Source organism: Protopterus annectens, chromosome 14.part0 (assembly GCF_019279795.1).
Source record: "Protopterus annectens isolate FY-2018-M chromosome 14.part0, PAN1.0, whole genome shotgun sequence".
Classification (NCBI taxonomy): Eukaryota; Metazoa; Chordata; order Ceratodontiformes; family Protopteridae; genus Protopterus; species Protopterus annectens.
Genome location: NC_056748.1, coordinates 431,064,399 through 431,087,653, shown reverse-complemented (window position 1 = coordinate 431,087,653; position 23,255 = coordinate 431,064,399). Strand labels below are relative to the sequence as shown.

At 44.6% G+C, this 23,255-nt stretch overlaps 1 protein-coding gene across 1 annotated transcript in view; it reads right to left on the bottom strand.

The window, feature by feature from the left end:
- SEC24C (SEC24 homolog C, COPII coat complex component) overlaps positions 1-23,255 on the bottom strand; it is a 2,546,747-nt gene that overhangs the window by 1,532,802 nt on the left and 990,690 nt on the right. The gene's annotated exons all lie outside the window — the stretch shown is intronic.

Here is a 23,255-nt window from a genome sequence, read left to right as displayed (position 1 = left end):
GAAGGGGTCAAGACACGTCGATCAGACTCTAATCCTACCAGTTCTTCCAAACACATGGGGGGGGAGGGAGGGAATGTAAGAACAAAGGTGAGATGAACACTCTACATGGAACGTTATGGTAAGGACATAACCTCTTTATGTAAGAGTGTTCAATCTCGCCATTTGTTCTTACACACGGGTAGCGTCCCTAGCTCCATGACCCCGAGTGACTCATGGAAGAACATTCCTAAGCACAGTGGAACCAAATGATGTCCTATCCTTGGAGACCTTGTCCACTCTATAATGAGTGATGAAAGTATGTGGTTTAGACCACGTGGCTGCTGCACAAATAGTGTCCAAAGGCAAGCGAGCCGCATGAGCTAAGGAAGTGGAAACGGATCTGGTAGAATGGGCCTTAGGTTTGGTGGGTAAGGATTGCTTTGATTTAGAGTATACAAATGTTATACAGTCAGCAAGCCATTTAGATAGTGTACGTTTAGTAATTGCCATGCCCTTTTTAATGTCTGCAAATGCGGACAAAGAGCTGATCCGTTTTTCCTGTAAGCTTTGGTCCTATCTAAATAAAATCTTAACTGCCTGTGAACATCCAACTTGTGCAACATATACTCCAGTTTGTTAGTATGGTTTTTGAAAAAGGTAGGGAGTTCTATAGACTGGTTAATATTCGTAACTGAGCATACTTTTGGAAGGAAAGATGGATTTGTACGCAAAGAGACCCTGTCTGGATGGAATATCAAGTAAGGTGGTCTGACCGATAATGCCTGCAGCTCTGAGACTCTACGAGCTGAGGTCACAGCGATGAGAAACAGTGTCTTCCACGATAAGAACTTTAAGAGACATGACGAAGCAGGTTCAAAAGGTGACAACATGAGTTGCGACAGCAGCAAATTCAGGCTCCATGGAAAGAAAGGTTTTCTGACAGGCGGTCTAAGATGGAAGGTTCCTTTCATAAAGGCCTTACAAAGTCTGTGAGACATAATGGAAGAACCTTCCTCACCAATATGGAAGTTTGATATGGCCGCCAACTGTACTCTTAGAGTGGAAGTAGAAGCTCCTTCGTGAAAAAGGATGGATAAGAATTCTAAAATTTTATGTAGAGGAGCTACCAAGGGGTCTAAGTTTTGACTAGATGCCCAATATACAAAGCGTTTCCACTTACTCGTATAGAGCTTAGTAGTGGAAGCTTTATGAGAAGCAACCAGGATGTGTTGAACTACCAGAGGGAGTAGATGAGACCTGGCTAAGCAGGGAAGCGGAGCAGCCAAGCTGCTAGTTTGAGGGACTGTAGAGACAGGTGAGGAACTCCCGACGAATGTGTCAGCAGATCTGGTACTGGGTCCAGAATCCATGGTTTCTCTATTTGATGGGCTCGAAGAAAGGGGAACCATATTTGACGAGGCCAGAATGGGGCTATGAGTATTATAGTCCTTTCCAGGTTCCTGGCTTTCTGTAGAAATCTGGGAATCAATGGAGTCGGTGGGAATGCATATAGGAGACCCGGGGGCCAATCGTGTATCAGTGCGTCCCTGGGGACATCCCCCGGAGGGGGTAGAAGGGCAAAGTAGCTTCTGCATTTTGCATTCAACGGGGAAGCAAACAGATCGCAGCAAGGCTGGCCCCATTTGCGGAAGATCTTTTCCGCCGTCTGTGAATTGAGGGACCACTCGTGAGGTAACAGGATGGCTCTGCTCAACCTGTCCGCAATGACGTTGGATGACCCCGGGATGTGCGTTGCTATCAGAAAGCGGCCCGTGGACTCTGCCCATTGCCAAATTCTTATGACCTCTCTGCATAACGGGTAAGACGTGGTTCCCCCTTGTTTGTTTATGTACCAGACTACAGACATGTTGTCTGTCTGAACTGCTACTGTTCCTAGAGTTAAGAGGGCTTGGAAGTGTTGCAACGCCAGGAACACCGCCCTCAACTCCAGAACATTTATATGTAGAGTGTACTCCATGCTGGACCATTCTCCTTGGACTGTTCTTCCCTGAAAAAGGCCCCCCCACCCTAACAGGGAAGCGTCCGTGGTTATTGTGGCTGTTGGACTGGGTAGAACGAACAGACGACCCACAGTGAGGTTCTGATCGCGCACCCACCATGAGAGGTCCCGTCTACAAGATTCTGTTATCCTTATCTCGTGCGCTAGGGGTAGGTGTTGGAACAACCACTGCGCGAAGAGCAGCCATTGTAGAATCCTCATGTGTAACCTTCCCATAGGGACTGCAATTAGTGTGGCTGCCATCAGTCCCAACACTTTTAACACCAGTTTGGCTGGGGCTTTCTTGCTGACCAGAAGAAGAAGGACCTGCTGTTTGAGTGTTGAAACTCTTACTGGGGGGAGTTTCAGTAGTGTCGATCGTGTATTTAGATCTGCTCCGATGAAGGAAATACACTGTGAGGGCGATAAGCAAGACTTTTCGAAGTTTATGGATATCCCTAAATGGGAACAAAGGCCGAATGTATAGTCTCTGGCTTGCAATAGGTGACGCTCGGTGGTGGTGGTGAGGAGCCAGTCGTCCAGATAGGGAAACACCTGGAATCCTTGTCGTCTCAAGTGAGCCGCAACTACTGCCATGCATTTGGTGAATACCCTGGGGGCTGAGGTGAGTCCAAAGAGCAGAGCTCGAAACTGAAAGTCATTGGCTCCCAGCCGGAAGCGCAGGTGATCTCTGGACGGTCTGGCCATTTTGATGTGGTAGTACGCGTCTTTGAGATCTATAGAGCACATCCAATCGTCCTTCTGTAAGAATGGAAGGATCGATTGAAGCGTGACCATCCGGACCTTTTCCTTCTTCAAGAAGTTGTTGAGATGGCTGAGATCTAAGATCGGTCTCCAGTCCCCTGTCTTTTTTGGAACTAAAAACAACCTTGAGTAAGTTCCGAATTCTCTTTGGTCCGCTGGGACTGGTTGGATGACTCTGTTTTCGAGCAGCTTTGAAATTTCTACAGCTGCTAGCTTTCGCAGACGGGGTGGCATGTCTGGAAACTTTCTTTGTAGAGGTGGTGTTGAAATGAAGGGGATTTTGTACCCTGTTGGCTATAATGCTTTTTACCAAGAATCTGAAGTAATGTTTAGCCAGGCAGTGGGTATAAAGCTAAGCGACCCCCGACTGCCTCCAGAGCAGGACAGCCGGGCCTCCCTTCAGGAGTGCTGGAAAGGCTTCCCAGTGACGGAATCCCTGTTGCCTTGGTTATGCGGACCCCCTCTGCCGCCGGGGCGGCGTCTTCCATTTCTACCCCCTCCTCTGCCTCTGGAGGGAGTATCACTCTGTGTGGTCTGGAAAGATCCCAGATTCTTACGGAACCACATTTTTCCGCCTCGTTGCCCTTTGGGGTACGGTCTATTAGGAGCGGAAAAACTGACCCCGACAGCAGACAGGGTCTTTCCCTCTTGCTCGCACCGAGTGAGAGTCTCCTTAACCTTGGGCCCAAAAAGTGTGGCACCATCAAAAGGGGCATTGGCAAAGGAAGACTTGAAGGCTTCTGCAAAGGAGCACAGCTGCATCCATGATTGTCTTCGAAGAGCAATCGCTGAAGCTGCAGCTCTACTCGATCCCTCGGCTGCATATGAGCCTCATGGATGAGTTTACTATGGAGGTGAGGGTGTTAAGTTGTGCTGTTACCTTTTCTGAAACAGCAGCATCTGTGTTACCCTGGAGGGTATCTGTCAGATCCTTGATGAGATCCCTCTGCAAACGTGTGAAATGGGTCAAGTAGTTTAGCGAACGCATGGAAAAAGTCGCTGAACTAAAAATGCGCTTCCCATATCTGTCCATAGTCCTAGAATCCTTATTAGGAGGATGAACAGATGAGGAAGACTCAGACATCTCCTTTTTCATGGCTGCCGCCACCACCATAGCGTCGACAGGGACTCCCTTGGTGAGATAAGATTTATCTTAGGGGGCCGTGATGAACTTGTTTGGTTTCCTAGGGACTGGTTCCACTGTGTCAGGTGTCTCCCACGCTCTTCGAGCAATCAAATCCATTAATTCATCGAAGGGTGGAGTCACCCAGGAGGTAGAAGGTTGAGCCCCAAAAGCCTTCAGCAGCACTGACTCGTCCTCAGAGGGGGCTAGGGACTGCCAATCACCCCTCTGTTTCAAAATCTCCAGGATGTCTGCAAATGGCACATCCTCCGAGGGTGATTTGGGGGACCCCTCTGCCTCATCCAAGTCGGTGTCAGACATTAAGAGATTCCTGTGGGGAATCTATGTGCCTCCTCTTGCACAACCGTTTCCTTGGGACCTCATCAGAGGGGGCTTCTGGTGAGGCCTCCAAGGAACAGGGGGAACCCCCTGGGGGTGGCTGAGGCAATTGGGCTCGACGCTTGGGATGGATCATGGGAGCAGAAACAGAAAGTGGCCCTTTTGAGGAAGGAGAAGATTCCCCTGATGATGTGGTTGTCTGTGCAGACAATACCTTCCTCATAAGGTCAAAGGCCCCCGAACCCCTGGCCGAGGGCTCCCCCGGTTCCGAAGAACACGGAAGCACCCCAGAACCAGGTGCCGTGGGCTCCGACCCAGAGGACGGAGCCGAGCCAGTCTGTGCCAAGGCCCCGAGAGGGAGAGTTGGTACCGACAGGTCGGTACGACTCTCGGGCCCGGAACCGAGCAAAGACCGTCGGCTCCGCGACTCCCCTAACGGTTCCGAAGGAGTCAAAGTCAAAGGTGTCGATCGTGCAATGGACGGTTTCGGCACCGAGGGCTCCACTATCATCAGGTCATCTTCTCCCGGCTCCGAGATCTGGATGGGTCTCGAAGGAGGACCCGTTGGAGATATGGGGAGGCCTTCTAGTTTCAACACCAACTGGGAGGAAACTGCAATTAACTTGGAAAGGGCCGTGTTTTCCATGAGTTTCTGCATGACACGATCCACATCTGTCTCAGACAAGGGTCTGGAAGAATGGGTCGAAGGAGCCGAAGATGGCACCGACCGAAGAATGGACGGTGGTGGCAATTCCGACACCGGTTCCAAGATCTGGGGATCAGGAAAAGATAAATGTTCGACGCTCGGCCCCTAGATCTGTGGAACCGGCGAACGAACCCGAGAAGATGAACTCGGAGCCGATGACATGGGCTCCGACATCTTCGACCCCTTCGAGGATTTAGAAGCCTGATCCGACTTGTCCAAAGCCTCTTGAAAGGCAGGTTTCAGCAATCCTCTGTCTATGAGCTTCCTGCATCTATCTGTCATGACCCTCCCGCTGAGGGAATGGCAAATAGAGCAATCCTCTTGAAGATGGAGAGGGCCAAGACAGTAGACGCAGGAAGCATGATTGTCAGTAATGGACATTTTCTGCCCACACTGACATCTTTTAAAGCCAGATTTAGCTTTTTCTGACATAGTACAATATAACAATAACTATGAGAATAGAAAAAAATACTAATCCTATAAGAATATATATATATTGAAAAGGCTATATAAGAAAACACTCACAAAAACCACACCCAAAGAAAAAGAGGTAGGCCACAAAGGGTGCCTGAAGAAAAAGAAGGGTATATATATATATATATATATATATATATATATATATATATATATATATATATATATACACAACACACACACACACACACACACACACACACACACACACACACACACACACACACACACACACACAGCACTTCTACAAAATCTAATAACTATAAGGAAATATCAGAAAAAAAATCTCTATCTGGTCCGAGCTCTCCTCGATCCGATCTGTTGCAGTGGCAAACTAGATCTGAGTAATGGCAGGGAGGATTGTGGGATATAGGCTGGTCTCGAGCTTCTCTGAGATTCAGAGCTTTGCAATTCGGCCAACTCGGAGCCGAGGATCGGCTCCGAACCCGTGTGTAAGAACAAACGGCGAGATTGAACACTCTTACATCTACTGTCGTACTTGTCCTATTTGGATGCTCCATGCTCCCTCATCTGCTCTTCTATTGTTTTCTCAGGATAATCTTAATTTAAAAAGTGCTGCAACACCTTTAAAACGTCTATTTTGAAACTGGTCTGCATCACTAATAGGAAAAAAAAGGAGACAGTTAATCTGTATGCTTGATCTTTTTTTTTTTTTTTTGTAGCATGCCAGTTGCCTTTGCATAGCTACTAAATGCAGTATTATCTCCATTTTGTTTAGAAACCTAGGACTGTATACTAGCAGGTGAATGGTTTAATTCAAAGCCAATTCAATTACCTCCTTTGACATGAAGAGTTAGTTACCTTTTTTCTTACGCTACCTAACTTGTGCATCTAGTATATTTTCTTACTTAATTCAACGTCTGTTAAGAAAAAATGGTTAACTACTAGCTGGAAACACATTGCAAAGCTGAGCATAATTAAATACAATATGTAATAAAAAATATTTTAATAAAAAAATGTATAAATATTAATTAAACATATGGAAAAGGAAAATAATACATAACGAAGAAGGCCCAGGATGTGATTCTAAAGCTTGTTTACCAATAACTTGTTGGAGGAGACCCTTACAGAATAAGTATTAAAGATGTCTCTAGTGCCCTTTGAGTGTTTCTTTCAAGGCATGTTTGAGGGGAAAAGAAAGCAGGATCACTCACTCTGTTGATAACACAAAAACAGGTATAGCAGTGGAAGATAAGAAGAGTCTAATGAAGGATTTGGAAAGGTTAAACAAATGGGCAGAAAAACAGCTTCTACAATTCAGTGCAAATGAGTAAGAAATACTGCAGCTGGGCCACAGCTACTCTGATGTGAACAAATGGGAGAAGTGGAACTGACTTTAGTGGGGTACACTCCAAAACTAAAGAAGTGATGCCATGTCAAGCTCTGAATGCAGTCTGCAGTTCTGGAAGCTTTATATGGAAAGGGACACTGGTCTGCTGGAAGAAATTCAGAAGAAAGCTACCAGAAAGACCTGCTGGATAGAGTGGAAGGAATAGGACTACAGGCACATGAGCTCTCCTGAAGGAGAGCAGAAGAGACAAGGGATCATGATATAAGTGCATAAAACCTTATTAGAAAGATGTGAATGGTCACTCTTAGGAAGGACAAAAGAGAAAGGAGGGGCACAGGCAGCAGACTGCAGGGGTCAGCTACTCCCTTGGTTCTAGTTAACTACTTTTTTACAGACAGGGTCATGGATCCGTGAAACAGACTACCAAAATGGGTCAAGAAGAAGGAGACAACAGAGTCAGTTAAGAGGGCATAAGGTAGGTGGTTAAAGAGAAAGACAGGGATGGAATGGAGGTAGAATGTTAAGATATTTAAAAGAGCAAACTACAGGGAGACTCTGCCATCATCCTAATGTAATGTAATGCAGACACAGTGTGTTTTAAGCCAATAAGGAAAGACATGCATACACATGCAGTTCTAGTTTAAGACAGGAATTTAAAGTGCTTGAGGTCAAAACATTGCCTAAATCAGATCTGGAAGGTCAGTCCATTTTTTTTAATGGTAAAGAGGAATGAGTGGTTACTGGTTTTAAGAAAATTTGATGTCTTTTTTTTTTTTGCGTTACTGCTTCACTGGATTGTGACTCAGCAGAGTAATGCCCTAGTTCATTAGGACATGCAGCTCAGAGATTTTCCAAGTAAAGATGATGGCCACTAAGAAAACTGTTTTACAGGACACAAACTCAAGTGCCAGTGAGACAAAGTGTTATAAAGGAGAAAATATCAATTTTTCCACCACGAGATAGCAAAAGAAGTCTCCTAAATAAGTCTGATGCAGCAGTATTCCATTCAAGCACTACTTTACACCCCCTACATACAGGTTCCTTATTCACCAAGCGTTTGGGCTTTTACACTTTTTGGCACTAAATTTTAATTTTGAGTGGTTTCTCAGTCCCGCCTTCACTAAGTCAACTGTTTTCCTGTTAGGCAAGGGCAGACATTTCCTGCCCTGCAACAAAATCTTGGTGTATTCCAAGAAAGTCCAAATATTACATCTGCAACTGAGCAAAGGCTCCTTATTAAGCGAGAACCGTGCTCCAATGAGAAAACGTATTTTTTTTTTTAAACAAAAAAAAAGTCACTGCAAAAGGAAATTTTAAAGCAGAATCTCTCTCTTACAGGGACATTTGCTAATCATTTTTTCTGCAGAGGTCATGAAACTCAGAAAAAAATGCTACATTAGGTCAACATTCAAATGCAACATGCAAAATAAAGTAAATGGTGCAGTGGTACAGCAGTAGCATTGTTGCCTTACAGCAAGAGGTTTTCCAGTTCAATTCTTGGCTGGAGAGCCTTCTGTGCGTTGTCTGCATGTCCTCCTTGCATTTGTGTGGGTTTCCTCCCACGTTACAAAGATGTGCCTGGAGCGTTTCTCCCCGGGGCTCTGCTGAAAATTGCCTTTGTTCCAAGTTGGACTTTCCCAGTAAACAAAATGATAAATAAATAAATAAAATTAAGAATGGTGATGTAGAAAAAAGATTTCTCAAACTGACTACTTAAGGGAAAAGACATATGACTAATCATGTCTTGCAAGCAAAAAAAAAAAAAAGTTATGTACCTACCATAACGTTCCATGTTAGTTGTCTTCTCGCCTTCTTTCTTGCTGGTTGGGTTCGGAGCCGATCCTCGGCTCCGACTCGGCCATCTTCAAAAGCTCGAGAGCTGCTTACAGGCTCGAGGCCCCCCCTATATCCCCTGATGCCTGGCGCTAGATACCCAGATCTTGTTTGGTAAGTCTAACTGCAGACATAATAATAAATGAATCCCATCCTAGAATGCATAAATCCTACTGGAGAGACTACTAAGCAGAAGGAAATAGCCAGAGAAGACTCAGCCAGTGCAAAATCAAGAGGAACTCTTCTCGGTCCACTAGGATAGGGGGATGGAGGGTGGGACGCAAGAAAGAAGGCGAGAAGAAGACAACTAACATGGAACGTTATGGTAGGTACATAACTTCTTTATGTTAAGTTGTCTATCTTGCCTTCATTCTTGCTGGTTGGGACAGCGTCCCTGGCACCTAAAATCCTGGGTGGCTCATCGGAAGACTCTTCAGAACAGTGGGAGCAAAATCAGCTCTGCTCCTGGAAACCAAATCCAACTTGTAATGCAAAATGAAAGTATGTGGGTTGGCCCATGTAGCTGCAGCACAAATAGATTCCATGGGCAACCTAGCCTGAAAAAGCCACCGAAGTGGCTAAAGCTCTGGTGGAGTGACCTTTTGGTTTGACTGGTAATTCTTTATTCCTGAGTTGGTATATGAATGTGATGATAGAAGACAACCACCTGGATAAGGTTACCTTGGAGACTGGAAGACCTTGTTTACCTACTGCATAAGACAGGAACAGTTGATCTGATTTTCTAATGTCTTTGGTTCTATGTAAATAAAAGCATAGTTGCTTGTGAACATTTAACTAATGCAACTTATACTCCGCCCTGTTGGAGTGGTTAGGGAAAAACACAGGAAGGTCTATGGACTGATTCAAGTTACTCTCTAAAGAGACCTTAGGAAGGAAGGAAGGATTAGTCCTAAGAGCAACCATGTCATTGTGGAACACGAGGTATGGGGGACAGATAGAAAGAGCCTGTAGTTCCGAAACTCTTCTGGCTGAAATAATAGCTACCAGAAAAAGGGTATTCCAAGATAAGAACTTCAGTGAACAAGAAGCTGCAGGTTCAAAAGGGGGCAAAATTAGCGAGGCTAAAATCAAATATAGATCCCACGGTGGTGGAGGATCTCTCACTGGGGGCCTGAGCAGAGTGGTTCCTTTGAGAAAGGCTTTACACAGCTTATGGGACATGATATTGTTTTCCGACAGGCCAATGTGAAAATATGAAATTGCCGCTAACTGAACACTAACTGTAGTGGAAGCGGACCCAGCATGGAAGAGCTCTGCGAGAAATTCCAAAATGGAGTGTACGGGGGCTGAAAATGGGTCTATACTTTTTGCCTCTGCCCAGGAAGAAAAACGTTTCCACTTACTAGCGAAAGTTTTTCTGGTCGTAGACTTGTGTGATGACAAAAGGATTTTGCGCACAGACGGGGAGATATCTGGGGGCCTAGCTAAGGTTGGAAGTGGAGTAACCACACTGAGCTGGAGAGAGTGCAGGGATTGGTGCAGCCCGCTCGATTGATGAATCAAGAGGTCTGGAACTAGGTCCAGAGTCCAAGGCTGTTCGAGAAGATAGCGATGCAGGAACGGAAACCATATTTGTCGAGGCCAGTAAGGAGCAATGAGGATCATTTTGTAACCCAAAACGGTAGCCTTCTGAATTAGCTTCGGTATGAGGAGGAAAGGAGGGAATGCATAAAGAAGTCCCTGGGGTCAATCGTGGACTAGAGCGTCTCTGGGGGAATGCCCGGGAAGTGGAAGGAGAGAGAAGAAATTGCTGCACTTGCTGTTGAAGGAGTTGCAAAAAGGTCGCAGCAAGGTTGGCCCCATTTGCGGAAGATTTGGTCCGCAACTACCTGGTTCAGAGACCACTCGTGAGGCATGAGAATTGCTCTGCTCAGTCTGTCTGCTATGACGTTGGACCTCCCAGGGATGTGCATTGCAATCAGAAACCGTTGGGAAGAGATTGCCCACTGCCAAGGAGACATCTTCAGAGGGGGATCTTGGGGACCCTTCCGACTTCTCTAAGTCGGTATCCGATGTGACAGACTCGGGAGAGTCAACATGCTTCCTCTTGCATTTCCTCTTTCGAGGTGGCTCCTGTGAATGATCAGGGGAGGCCTCGGAGGAGGATACACCCAAAGGGGTGTCCTGGAGCGCTGGATCCCCATGCTTGGGGTCTGGAAGAGGGGCAGAGGCTGACGCAGGCACCCTAGGGGGAGGAGCCGATGGGGTCGATCATGGGACTGACTCAGGGGCCAGCACACTAATCACCTCGAAGGCGTCCCTGCCCGGACGCAGAGAAGGCTCAGAAGAAACTAGAAGCCCTCCCCGTACCGAGGGGGACGGCTCCGAGGCAGATGTGGGAGCCGAGCTCACCTGAGCCGAAGCACCGAGAGGGAGAGCGGGGTCGGACAAGGGTCCGATGCCACTCGCCCCCTCGGAGCCGACGAGGGAGTCTCGGCACCCAGATCCCTCCAGGGAAGGTACCATGGAAGGTATTGGAGCCGACGACGGAACCAAAAGAGAGGGTATCGGCGCCGATGGTTCCACGACTCGAACCCCAACGAACTCCAGCTCCGAGCTCATAGGATGAGTCGGAGGAGGAATATGTACAGCTGTGGACGGAGGCGACTCCTGATGAGGTGGGCTGGACAACATTTTGGCTAGGGCCTGCGATTTTAACAGCCTACTGACCACTCTTTCCAAGTCATGGTCCGAAAGTCTAGAGGACCGAGAAGAGTGGGATGATCAATGACTACGCTCCGAATGGAGCAGGGGCGACTTCGGAGCAGAACGTATCGACTCCAAAGAAGGGAGACCTGGATCTTTTCCGACTCTCAGCCGGCTCCGAAGACCGTATCGGAGCCGACTGGGAGGGAGGGACATCGGTTTCAGCCGGTGCCGAGACGGATTGTGTGGCTTCACCCAACGACGGCTCCGAACTGAGAGCCGATGGTTTAGGTGGCCTGGAAGATTTCACGGGCTGAGCCTTCGCCGGTGAATCTTGGGGTTTAAGCATACCCCTCAGGACCAATTTATTCTTGCGCTCCTGCAGGACTCTTGGACTGAAAGCATGACAGATCGAGCAAGAGTCCTGCAGGTGCACAGCGCCCAGACAAACACAAGAAGTGTGACCATCTGTCAAGACATCATCTGACAGTATGAGTCACACTTCTTGAATCCGGACGGTTTTGGATCCTTGGACATCCTGGGGGAAAACCAAGGACAAGAACCCACACAGAAAGGTTAAAATAACCAAACAGTAAATGTTAACACACTACAGTTACCACAACCCACTACAAGTACCACTACAACAAAAACTACAGAAAACTATCACTAAAAACTAACAGTGATTAATAGAAGAAATTCTTCTTTTTTTTTTTTTTTGAAAGGAGATAGAAAGGTTAACCTCTAACTTAACCGGAAAGAACCTTTCTGAGGAAAAGGGAGAGAAGGGGGGAGGGGAAACTCTCTAACTTAAACGAGTTTCTTGGGGAAAGGTAACGGCTTATCTAAGGAGAAACTAGCTACAATACAAAAGTCTAAACTAACGACTAATTCTACACTAACAATTATAGTTTTGACAAGAAAAATACAATAATAATAAAGCTTATATGACCTGAGCCAGTAGAACAACCTTGCAGCAGAAGCAGCAAACGAGATCTGGGTATCTAGTGCCAGGCATCATGGGATATAGGGGGGGGCCTCGAGCCAGTAAGCAGATCTCGAGCTTTTGAAGATGGCCGAGTCGGAGCCGAGGATCGGCTCCGAACCCAACCAGCAAGAATGAAGGCGAGACAGACAACTTAACATACAATGTTAGGCTGTTCAGTATCATGCCAGTGGCCTCAGTGTTATTAATCTTCAGCTCTAATCTGGGAATGTCCAAAAACTCAAGAATCAAGCCAGGGGGAGAGAACTCCACCTACATCCAAATCATGTGCGTAATGTATTAAATCAGAACATTAACTCTTATGACAAATGTAATTTCTAAGAAAGACGCTCTTTTCAACTGATAACTCCCTCACCAACCCGAACACACTAGTCTCTTAAAATTTATCATCAAACATATTATTGCAGCAACTGCATCAGTAAATCTTGAGCATTACTTTTATGTCAGGAAGTCGTATCCGCTCCTCTAAGGGAAAGCTAGTCTTATGTAACCTCTCCCTGCTTTTTCACAGATACTTCATGATTCTTCTTAAACAAAAGCAGCAGAGGCCTCATTTACTTCCATGTTTAAGCCTTTATCTGTGTCCTACAATACTTCATTATAGTCCTCACCACTGATACATTCATTACCAACTACTATTCTCTTTTGAATTAAATAAAGTAAAAATTAATTCCTCGCAAAATATCACTCAATTTCATAGACTCAGCTGGGATCCTACAGTAATCACATATGTTCCATGACAGCTACAACTGAGAAATATCAACATCAAAACTAAACATTTACACAAATGCAAACAGCAACAAGACAGAGCAAATTAGGCAAAAAGACTACATGGGATTCATCCATTTTTTTCACACAATTTTTAAATACATGCTACCACAAGATAAACACACGGAGTGCAAGATTTTATTCTTGAGTATGTAGACTACATAGTTCAACCCACATGAGGAAAAAGCTGGTGAATGCACAGACTTCCAAATAAAACCGGGAGTGCTTCTACTAATAGACTCAACATGCACTAACCCAGAAATGTTTTCTTTTTTTTCTTCATCTTCTTCTTACTGGGCTTCTAAAGCAAGTGAAAGTGGTTATCACGCAGAGGTACCAGGCTCTTTTCACAGGGAATAGGTGCCTGGAGTGCAGCTTCACATGAATAACAGCTGTAGGTGACCAACAGCAATTTTAATTATCCATGTCAGGGCCACAGTGCATCACAAGTACAGTTTTAAACTATCCAGTTGCAATGTTTTAGAAACATGCATTTCAAGTGTGAGCAACATACAGAATCAAATTAGTATAATTTTTTTTTTTTTTTTTTTTTTTTTTTTTGAGAGAGAGAGAGAGATCACATTAAGGACTCCTTTTATGTGTCGCCCAAAGTTGAGATTATTGAAGAGATATCTTTTCATATAACCCATTTTTATAGGTCTTGGGTATAAGAAACAAGTTATCTATGATGAGAAACAAGCTTACTCATTTCAACTATTTGGCTTCTTCAGTCAGAAAATTCCCATGATTAGCAAATGCTCTTACTGGGTTTTGACAGGGCAGAGAAATTCAAAAGTGTAATAAAAAATAAAAATGAATAAGTAAAATAACATGAAGACCGCTTTCACTTGTCGAAGGTAGGCTTTATCAGATCAAACAGTATAGCCAGGAATTAAAAATAACCGAGACAATACGGTTAATGAAAACATAGTGGCAACTATAAAAAAATATATAAAATTCAAAGTACAACAGAAAGAAGTAAAATGTACTCAAATTTTAGTCAGGCTAACAAGCTCATGAAAATACAAAACATTAAACAGTTCAAAGAGAAAAGTCACTCCATGAAGTCTGTAGAGCCATTCAAATGCAGTCAGTAAAAATAGGCTACAGCTTAACTCTTGCTAGAGCTGCTAACATTCAGGCCTGGAAATTTGCAAGCATTTGACCTGATCTGCCATTCCAGCTCCCTTGTATGTTTCAGTACTGCTGACAAATGGGAAGTATCCTGCCAAAGATTTCATTTGTCCAGTCAACAAAAGCCTTGGCATCTTCCTGTCATGCTGTATATCCAACTTACGATCTATGCACAAGACTATTTGCAGTTAAAAGTATGGGCAAAAGAAACCTCAGAACTTTCTTGCTGCCAGTCCACAAAGGAAGACTGTCTGTTATAGCTACCTGTCAGCAATATGTGTCTGTTTCACTCATTGTGGGCAGGTACGTACCTCACACATTAGGTACCCTTCCTTTTTTTTTTTTTTTTGAGAAAAAAAAATTGTAAAATTTCATGTTACGTAAGACAGGGAAATGCAATTGCAATCAGCAGATACCTCACAAACAATAACCATACTAACTGTTTTATTTGGGACCTGAACATAATTATATAGTATAGAGCACCACATCTGTGAACTTTTTTTCCCCAAACACTTTATTGAATTATCACTTGTGACATAGGCAAATTTACGCCTATATAAAAGTAATCGCACTATAATTAACGTAACAACCATCTATTTCACATACACTGCTATATACCACATAACCTAAGCAACATTACATAAATCACTCAATTCCTGTCTTTTTTAAACAAGAAACATCTTTATTCATAGGTTCATAGGTTCATAGGTTCATACTAGGCTATCTGCCCGAGGGCATTTACAAGCCTAGCCCATCGTTTTGTGGCTTACGCCACCCCTTTAGTATGGGGAACTATACCCATTATTTTGCTGTGCCTCTGTCGAGCAGTGACACTGAGGTAATCCCTGGGGTATATCTGTGATCTCCCATCCATTGGTCAAGATTTCTCTTGAACAAGGCCAGCGAGGTGCTCTGCCTCACATGTACCGGGATTTTGTTCCACAGCATAGGGAGTCTTTGGGTGATGAATCTATCCCTCCAGCATGTCCTATTAATAGCCGTGTCAAGGTTTAAGTCTCCCGCCCTTGTGGCTCTGATGGATCTAGATTTTTTGAGGTGAAGCATATTCATCAAATCTGGGTTTGACATGGCCTTGTATGTTAGGCAAAGGTCACCTATGAGCAAGCGGTAAGCGACTGAATAGAGCTGGAGTTCTTTCAGTCGGGCAGCATAGGACAGATTTTTGAGACCCTTTATCCTTTTGGTGAGGAACTTTTGTGGCCTCTCCAGCTGCTGCAAGTGTCGGGTCAGATACATTCCGAATGGGGCATTGTACTCAATCATTGGTCTGATGAGTGATGAGTAAAGGGAGACTATGACCTCCCTTGATCTAGATGAGAATCCCTTCATGATAAGGTGGGCAATGTAGAAGGTCTTCCTAACTACTTTAGCTACATGGGTGTCGAATGACAGACTACTATCAACCTGGGTCCCCAGGTCCCTGATAACTTCTTCTGTGCTCAGTGGATTGCCACCTATTTGGTAGCTAGGGGTAACCTTGTTTTTCGAAGGGTATGACTATGCATTTTTGGCATTTAACTTTAGGCCGTGGCTCTGGCACCAGTTATCCGTTTCTGTGAGACCCTTCTGAAGGATATCTGTATCAGATGTGTTTTCTACTATGGCCCAGTTTGCAGTCATCTGCAAACTTTGTCAGCCATAACCCTCCTGTGTTTGCTTGTACTTGGAAAAGTAGATGCCAAACAAGAGTGGGCCCAGGACTGAGCCCTGTGGGACACCACTTGTGACAGGCTTTGAGTCTGACATGGCGCCAGCAACTCTGACCCTGTGGGTTCTGTCACTCAGCCAGTTTGCAACCCATCTTGTGATGTATGGGTTGACATTTAAGCTGATGAGTTTTTCAATGATACCCGAGTGGGGTATTGTATCGAAGGCCTTAGCCAGATCGAGGTAGGCTGTATGGACTGCCTTTCCCTCATCAATGGCTTTGGTGACGGTTTCGAAAAAGTCAACCAAGTTTAAAAGGCATGATCTGCCTTTGACAAAGCCAAACTGGGTTGGATCCAAAGTCTGCAAATTCCCTATGTTTTTATTTATGAGGTCCATTATGATCCTCTCCATGGCTTTGCAGATAAGGCTTGTCAAGCTAATGGGCCGGTAATTTCCAGGGTCGGTGGAGGCACCGCCTTTGTGAAGTGGTAACACAGTTGCAGTGCGCCACTCCCAGGGTATGTATCCAGAGGTAAGACTTTGATTAAACAGCTGTCCTAGCTGTGGGTTTAATTCCTCATTGAGTTCATGGAGCACACAGCCGGGGACACCATCAGGTCCCATGGATGCTGTGTTTTTTGCTTTGGAGAGAGCAGTTTTCACTTGGGCGCTGGAGATGTTTGGGGGGCTGCAATCGTTTGGTATAGATATCTCTCCTTTTGTGGAGAAGTTTGCACTGAACCTGTCAGCCAGTATGTTGGCAATGTCTGTAGGATCAGTAATCTTCACATCATTTTGAACTAGCTCTGAGCATATCTGGGAGTTTCCTCCCAGGTTTCTAACATAGCTAAAGAAGGCCTTATGATTGTCTTTTGAGTCTTTAGCTATTTTTCTCTCGAAATTTGCTTTGGATGATTTTATGAGAGCTCTTAGTTTTTACTTATAGTGATCAAGGGTGTCTTACCTTTTAAGGATTTTGCTCTATCTTGTAGTAGCTTCCTCCTTTTGTTGTAGAGTTTGTTTATGGCTGGGGTCCACCAGACTGGACGCTTGCCTTTGGTACAAAGAGTCTTTGTTTTGCTTGGGATTGCCTTATCCATGCAGTCCTGCAGGTGCTGGTAGAAGGCATTTGTAAGTGATTCAGCGGCTTGAGTACTGTTTTCCGCCGGCTCGGGGCCTTAAAGGAGACCACACTAGTCTTTAGAAGTGTGAAGTCGGCTTTTGAGAAGTTCTTTACTGTGGTCTTTTTATTTCAGGTGGGGTGGGATGAGGACCTCCAGCGAGATTAGTTTGTGGTCTGATCTCACCAGTGAGGGGTACACCTCCGGTGTTGAACATTGTGCTCCCATGTTCGTGATGATGAGATCAAGTATGTTATCTCCTCTTGTGGGGATGGTGACTAGTTGTTCCATGGCATTTGAGTTTATGAATTCCAGGAACTTTTGGGCTAGGGTGTTTGGGCTTGAGTAGTGTTCCCAGTCTATATTAGGGTAATTGAAGTCACCTAGTATGATGGTGTTTGGTGATACATTTATCCCCTCTAGTGTTTTCAGGAAGGCCATGTGAGGTTCCTGAGTTTATGAGGGTGGCCTGTAACATGCTACAATTTGCAGAGCAGTCTTGCCTATGGTTAATTGCACCTGGATGGTCTCCGATGCATCGTGCGTTGCCACCAGTCTTGAGGTGTGGGTGTCCTTGATGAATATGGATACCCCCCCCCTCCTTTCTTGGTATTGTCCGGATTTTGGGGCCGGAACGCATGATATGAGGTAAAACCTGATAGCGCTGGGGTGCTCTCAGGAGCCTTGAACCAGGTTTCTGTCACAGCACAGACATCGATGTTCTCCATACTGAGAAGGGCCTCGAGTGCATTTTGAGATTTAGACTTCTGGCATTGAGCAGCATTACCCTTAGTTTTTTTCCTTTTTTGTGTTCTAGGGTGGTAGGTTTAGAATTTACTACATAGGCAATCATACATTTATACAAATGAAAACAAACCACACTGACACAATCGTAGTTACAAGCATTTCACATCACAAACCATACTGACAATACTCCCAGCTGCAAACATTACACATCACTTATAATCAATCTACCCAATCATTTTCAGTCAAACATTACATAGCTCATTTAAGTCCTGCCGCTTTTAAACCTCATTCTCCCTTGTATGTATTGTTCCCACAATTGCAATTTTTTGCTACATAGTATGCTCCTGCCCTTTTCAAAAGATCTCTGTTACTATATTCAACACTTCTAGTATAGTTGGTTTAGATTTTGATTTCCATTTTCTAGTAATTGCTTTTTCGGCAGCCACCATTATTAGACAACGCCTTACCATGCCTAAGCAATTCTGATTCTGTACCACAGCTCAGAAAAATCATCTCCCTCATCTGACCAACCTGCCCACCCAGCACCTCTGACAGTGCATCCCGCAGGGAATTCTTGAAGTCTGCGAATTCACCACACTGCCAGAAAATATGCTCCCAATTACCTCTTTCTTCCCAGTCAGGCTGTCTGCCTGAGGACAGATTCTCTGGAGTCTACTTGGGGTATAAAAGTATCTACACAAACATTTCCAAGCAAAAATCCTAAATCTTTTCATTAAAGACTAGCACACCTCCAGACTGGTTTGACAGCATGTTGCATTACAACTACTCCAGGTGCAACTGACAATTGGCACAACACCCATCCAAGTTATAGCGAGCTATAGACCCCCCCTCCATGATTCAGGACATCCACTCTTCTTACATGGACCTACTTGACTCTGTCAAGGTACCCGCTAACACTCTGATCCTTGGTGACTTCAACTACCCCACCACAGACTGGGTGAACTATTCCTGCTCTAATGCACTTATCCAATGATTCCTTGACTTCTTCAATTCTAATGCACTAGAGCAGCTGGTCTCATCCCCTGCAAGGGGAGATAACATTCTAGACTTGGTTCTCACCAAAATGGGCGACCGCTGCACCAACCCCATAGTAAGTTCTTTCCTGGTGCGATCAGATCATCTGTCTGTCTCATTTGAAGTGTCTATCCTGCCCAACCCCCCCCCAGCTGTAACCAGGTTAAACAACTTCTCAAAAGCTGACTACAACCTTCTAAGGGAGGGTATCAGTAGCTTCATACCACCACCACCCTCAGAGGATGTAGAAAAATATGCTGAACAGTATGCCAGTGCAGTATACAAATGTGTACAACTGCATGCACTCAGCCATACCCAACAGAACTAAAACTTGCTCCTCAAGGAAACACAGACCTATCTGGTGGACATCCCCTATCAATAGGCTTTACAACAAAAGGAAGAAGCTGTTGTCCAAGGGTGAAATGGCACAAATTCCCAATTGGAAAAACTCCCTCCTTAGCCTCAACAAGCAAATTAGATCACTAGCGAAAACCTTCAAAGCCAAATATAAATCAAAACTAGCCTCTGAAACAAAGGCTATCCACAAAGCCTTTTTCTGTTATGTCAGGAACCTCCATGGCAAAGCTCAGGTTTGTTCCAAATTAGTTCTTAACGGTACCACTTACACTAATCCTGTTGACTGAGCCAACCTGCTAGCAGATAGGCTCAGTACAAACTTCACCCCCCAAAGGCCCATTCGACACCCCCGATACTTGTCCTCCACTTCACATTTCTGTATATCAAGTATTAAAGGCTCTATCCAAGGCAAAGAACACAGCTTCCATGGGACCTGATAGTATCCCAGGCTGTAGACTGCACCATCTCCAGCAAGAACTAGCCTCATCATTGAGCACCCTATTCAACAATAGCCTAAGTACAGGCTTCATTCTAGCAGAGTGCAGAACTGCCATTGTCATCCCTTTGCACAAAGGTGGTGCCACTACTGACCCTGAAAACTATCGCCCCATTAGCTTGACAAGTTTGATCTGTAAGGCCATGGAACGTATTACAGACCTCATAAACAAGGACAAAGACAATCTTCAAGCACATGACCCCACCCATTTCAGATTCATCAAGGACAGATCTTGCCTGTTGAACCTGGCTGACTTTTTTGAGACAGTCATCAAGGCACTGGAGGAGTGACTTGGCCAAAGCCTTTGACACAATCCCCTACTCGGGCATCATCGAAAAGCTAACAAAACTTGGTGTAAATCCCTATCTCATCAAGTGGATGGGCCAACTGGCTCACTGATAGGACCCACAAGGTCAAAATAGGTGCCTCCATCTCCGACAGCAGACCTGTCACTAGTGGTGTTCCCAAGGATCTGTCCTGGGACCCCTACTGTTTGGCATCTACTTCTCAGAGGTCCAGGCAAAGACAAAAGGCCTGTGGCGGACCAAGTTTGCAGACTGTAAGTTGGGTGCTGTCATCAACTCCCCAAATGATGTTAACATACTACAAGAGGGCCTCACAGCAACAAATGACTGACGCCAAAGTCATGGCCTTAAGTTAAAAGCAAAAAAATGTATTATACCATTCGGCAAAAACACAGCCCCTACTGATTACCACCAGCAACTCCCTAAGCACACAACCTGTGGTGTGAGACCTGGGTACACAAGTTGACAACAATCTCACATTCGACCATCATGTAGCGACAGTGGTCAGAAAACCCTTTTACTTGGTTCATCTCATAAGTAAAGGGAGTGCATCCAGTAAAAAGAGGTTATTACCTCACTGTACTCCTCCCTCATTAGGCCAATAATTTAGTACAATGCCTTGTTTGGTATGTACCTCTCCAAAGACCTGCACCAACTGGAAAGGCCACAGAAATACCTCACAAAGAATCCATGGCCTCCAACACCTATCCTATGTGGACTGGCTCAAATCACTATCTGTCTACTCGGTATAGTAGAGATTGCTCAGAGGTGATTTGTGCCTCGCCTACAAGGCAATTTCAGACCCTGCTCTACAAAGATGCGCCATATCCTTAAGTCCAACTCCTCACGCATAACACGATCAAAAGACCTACATCAAATGTGACATTAAGAAAACCTGCTGGAGAGAGAGAGGTTTGTCTCCCACAGGCTGCCCCATCTCTGGGACAGACTCCCCATACACGTCAAAGTATGTCACTGACCGTCTTTAAGCGCAACCTTGATGAGTGGATGGGAAACCACAAATATGTCCCAGGGGTTCCACCTGTGTCCCTCAGTGACAGGGGTGACAGGTGCTGATCGAGGTTTCTTTTTTGGGGATAAACTCTTGGCTAGGTATGCAAGGGCCCTCAGGACCATTAGCCTAGTAATCTCCTATGATCTATCTGGGAGACGTACATACATCCTTCCATTGTTTATTTGTGAATTGCTTATCCAGTCTCCTCCCAATCCTTTCTAACCTCTTCTTATTGATTCTTATAGTTATCATGCAATATTTTATATACTCTATTGATCATTCCTTTTTTAATGCCAGCTTCTGCTCTAGATTCTACTAAAAAAACCCTCAAAATTGCTGGTCTTTCATTTAGGACCCCCCCCCCCCATTTATTTATCTTTGCCTATACTCTAATATCAATCCTTGATAAGGAAGGCAATCTCTAACCTACAGTCCAAATAAATTCCTGGCGTCTTCCCATTCTATCATCTTTCCCTGTCTAGTTATTTGCTCCCAATACCTTGGGTCCTTTGCCAGTTTTTTCCAATTCCAGCCCATTGCCTATTGTCTATATCCCTAATTGCAGTCATCCCTATTGGCAAAATCTCCTTTCTCCAATCCTGTGCTGGCTTAGTTCTCAGAATACTTTCTGCTACTTTATGGATATACTATTCTGTATGATTACTGTTACTGTCCTTAAAGGCCTGCATCCAAAATCCCAGTCTCCTTGTTTCTTGAACCCCCCCCCCCCGATCTCATTATCATCCTGTTCCACTTAGTTTTCTGCTTGTGCTATGTATAGGAGTCTTAACTGTGCAACTCTGAAATACCCCTTCAAATTGGGTAAAACCAATATGCTCTGTTCTACTGGAAGAATCAGCTTACCCCACTTGACTCTTGCCATCATCTCCTCCCAGATAAAGTCCTTCAGCTCTTTATGAATTGCTATCCACAACTTCTCTGGTTGATAAAAATATGCCTGACCTGTGTATAAGACTAAAGGGACTAAAACATTTTAACTGCTTGTATCTTACTATCCATATCACAAAGCTTCCATTTTCTCAGTTTTTGGTATTATCTTTTGTTTAGTCTCTTCCCGCACACCCTTACCTGCCAGACTAGAATATTTTTTAATCCATACTCCTGAATACTTCAAGTTATCATGTCTCCATAAATAAGGATATTTCTGAACCAATTCATATGTGTGTACATAATTTACACATCTGTGAACTTTTTGTCCTAAAGACTATATGTTTAGCTTCCCTCAACTTATACCTTGAAAACAAATGGCTTAAGGAACTATGATGAAGCAAAAGTACCACCAAGTCATTGCTTTCGGATGTCCTTCATCAGCTGCATAAAGAACCTAAGAAGAAGAAAGAACCAACAGATTCTGTTGTCCAGGAGAGTCTGATGTCTTTGAAGCACATGATAACCCACAGACTGTTTGACAGCTACAACCACTGTTGAGACCAACCCCCCAGCTCAGGCACATCTCTTCTGACCAGACTGCCAGTAATGCCGTGAAGAGGAACCCTCAAGCTGGTTATTTTCTGAGGATCAGGGAGGTGTTGCACAGATTCTTGTCTGGATACCTTTATGGAGGTATGTCAAGAGCCTGTTTCCCCCTTGCATCAATGGCTACTCCAAAAAAAAGGAAACCACAGATTAAGCATGTTTCCAGTCCTATCACTCCTCCTCCTACATATAAATAACAGGAGAAGTATAACCTTTCTGAAGGTCTTTTAAAAGCCTTAAAGTCTCTTACACCTCTAAGTTTGTTCCTCTTTCTTTCACGCCTCAAAAAAGGGGTGGAGAAAGAGAGAGAGCGAGAGAGACCCATGTCATCTGGAGAGGATGATTTTTCATTTTCTGATGTTCACTCTCTGACTTACTCTTCAATCTCTTAGGGGAGGAGTCAAAAGATGAAGAAACTGCAAGAAAGTACAGCTGTCTAAATAAACTTAACATAACAGATGTTCAAATGATCACTGCTGCAGTAGCCTAAGCTATATGTGTTATATCTTGCATAGCATATAACAGCCAGCCAGCTTCCAAAGCTTCAAAGCACTTCCCATGTCCCCAGTCAGTCATCTCAAGCTGAGCTAATAGACATGTTTGGGTACAAAGCCCTTCAGAGCTTTCATACCAACTGACAGAGGAAGGCTGAGCTCAGAGAACATTGCTATGGAAAAAAAAAAAAGTTCACACCATGGCATAAAAAGCACACTATAGAAAAGGGGGGGTGAAGCAGCTACTGAAGCAGTGATCATTCAAACATCTACTGTTATGATATGTTTACTTACACAGCTGCACTACATTCTTCTTGTTGATCACTGATGCAGTAGCCTAAGCTATATGGATAGATTGCTATTGAATCAAGTGACTGGGAGCTGTAAGGGGAAGGGTATCAAAGCTCCTAGAGAA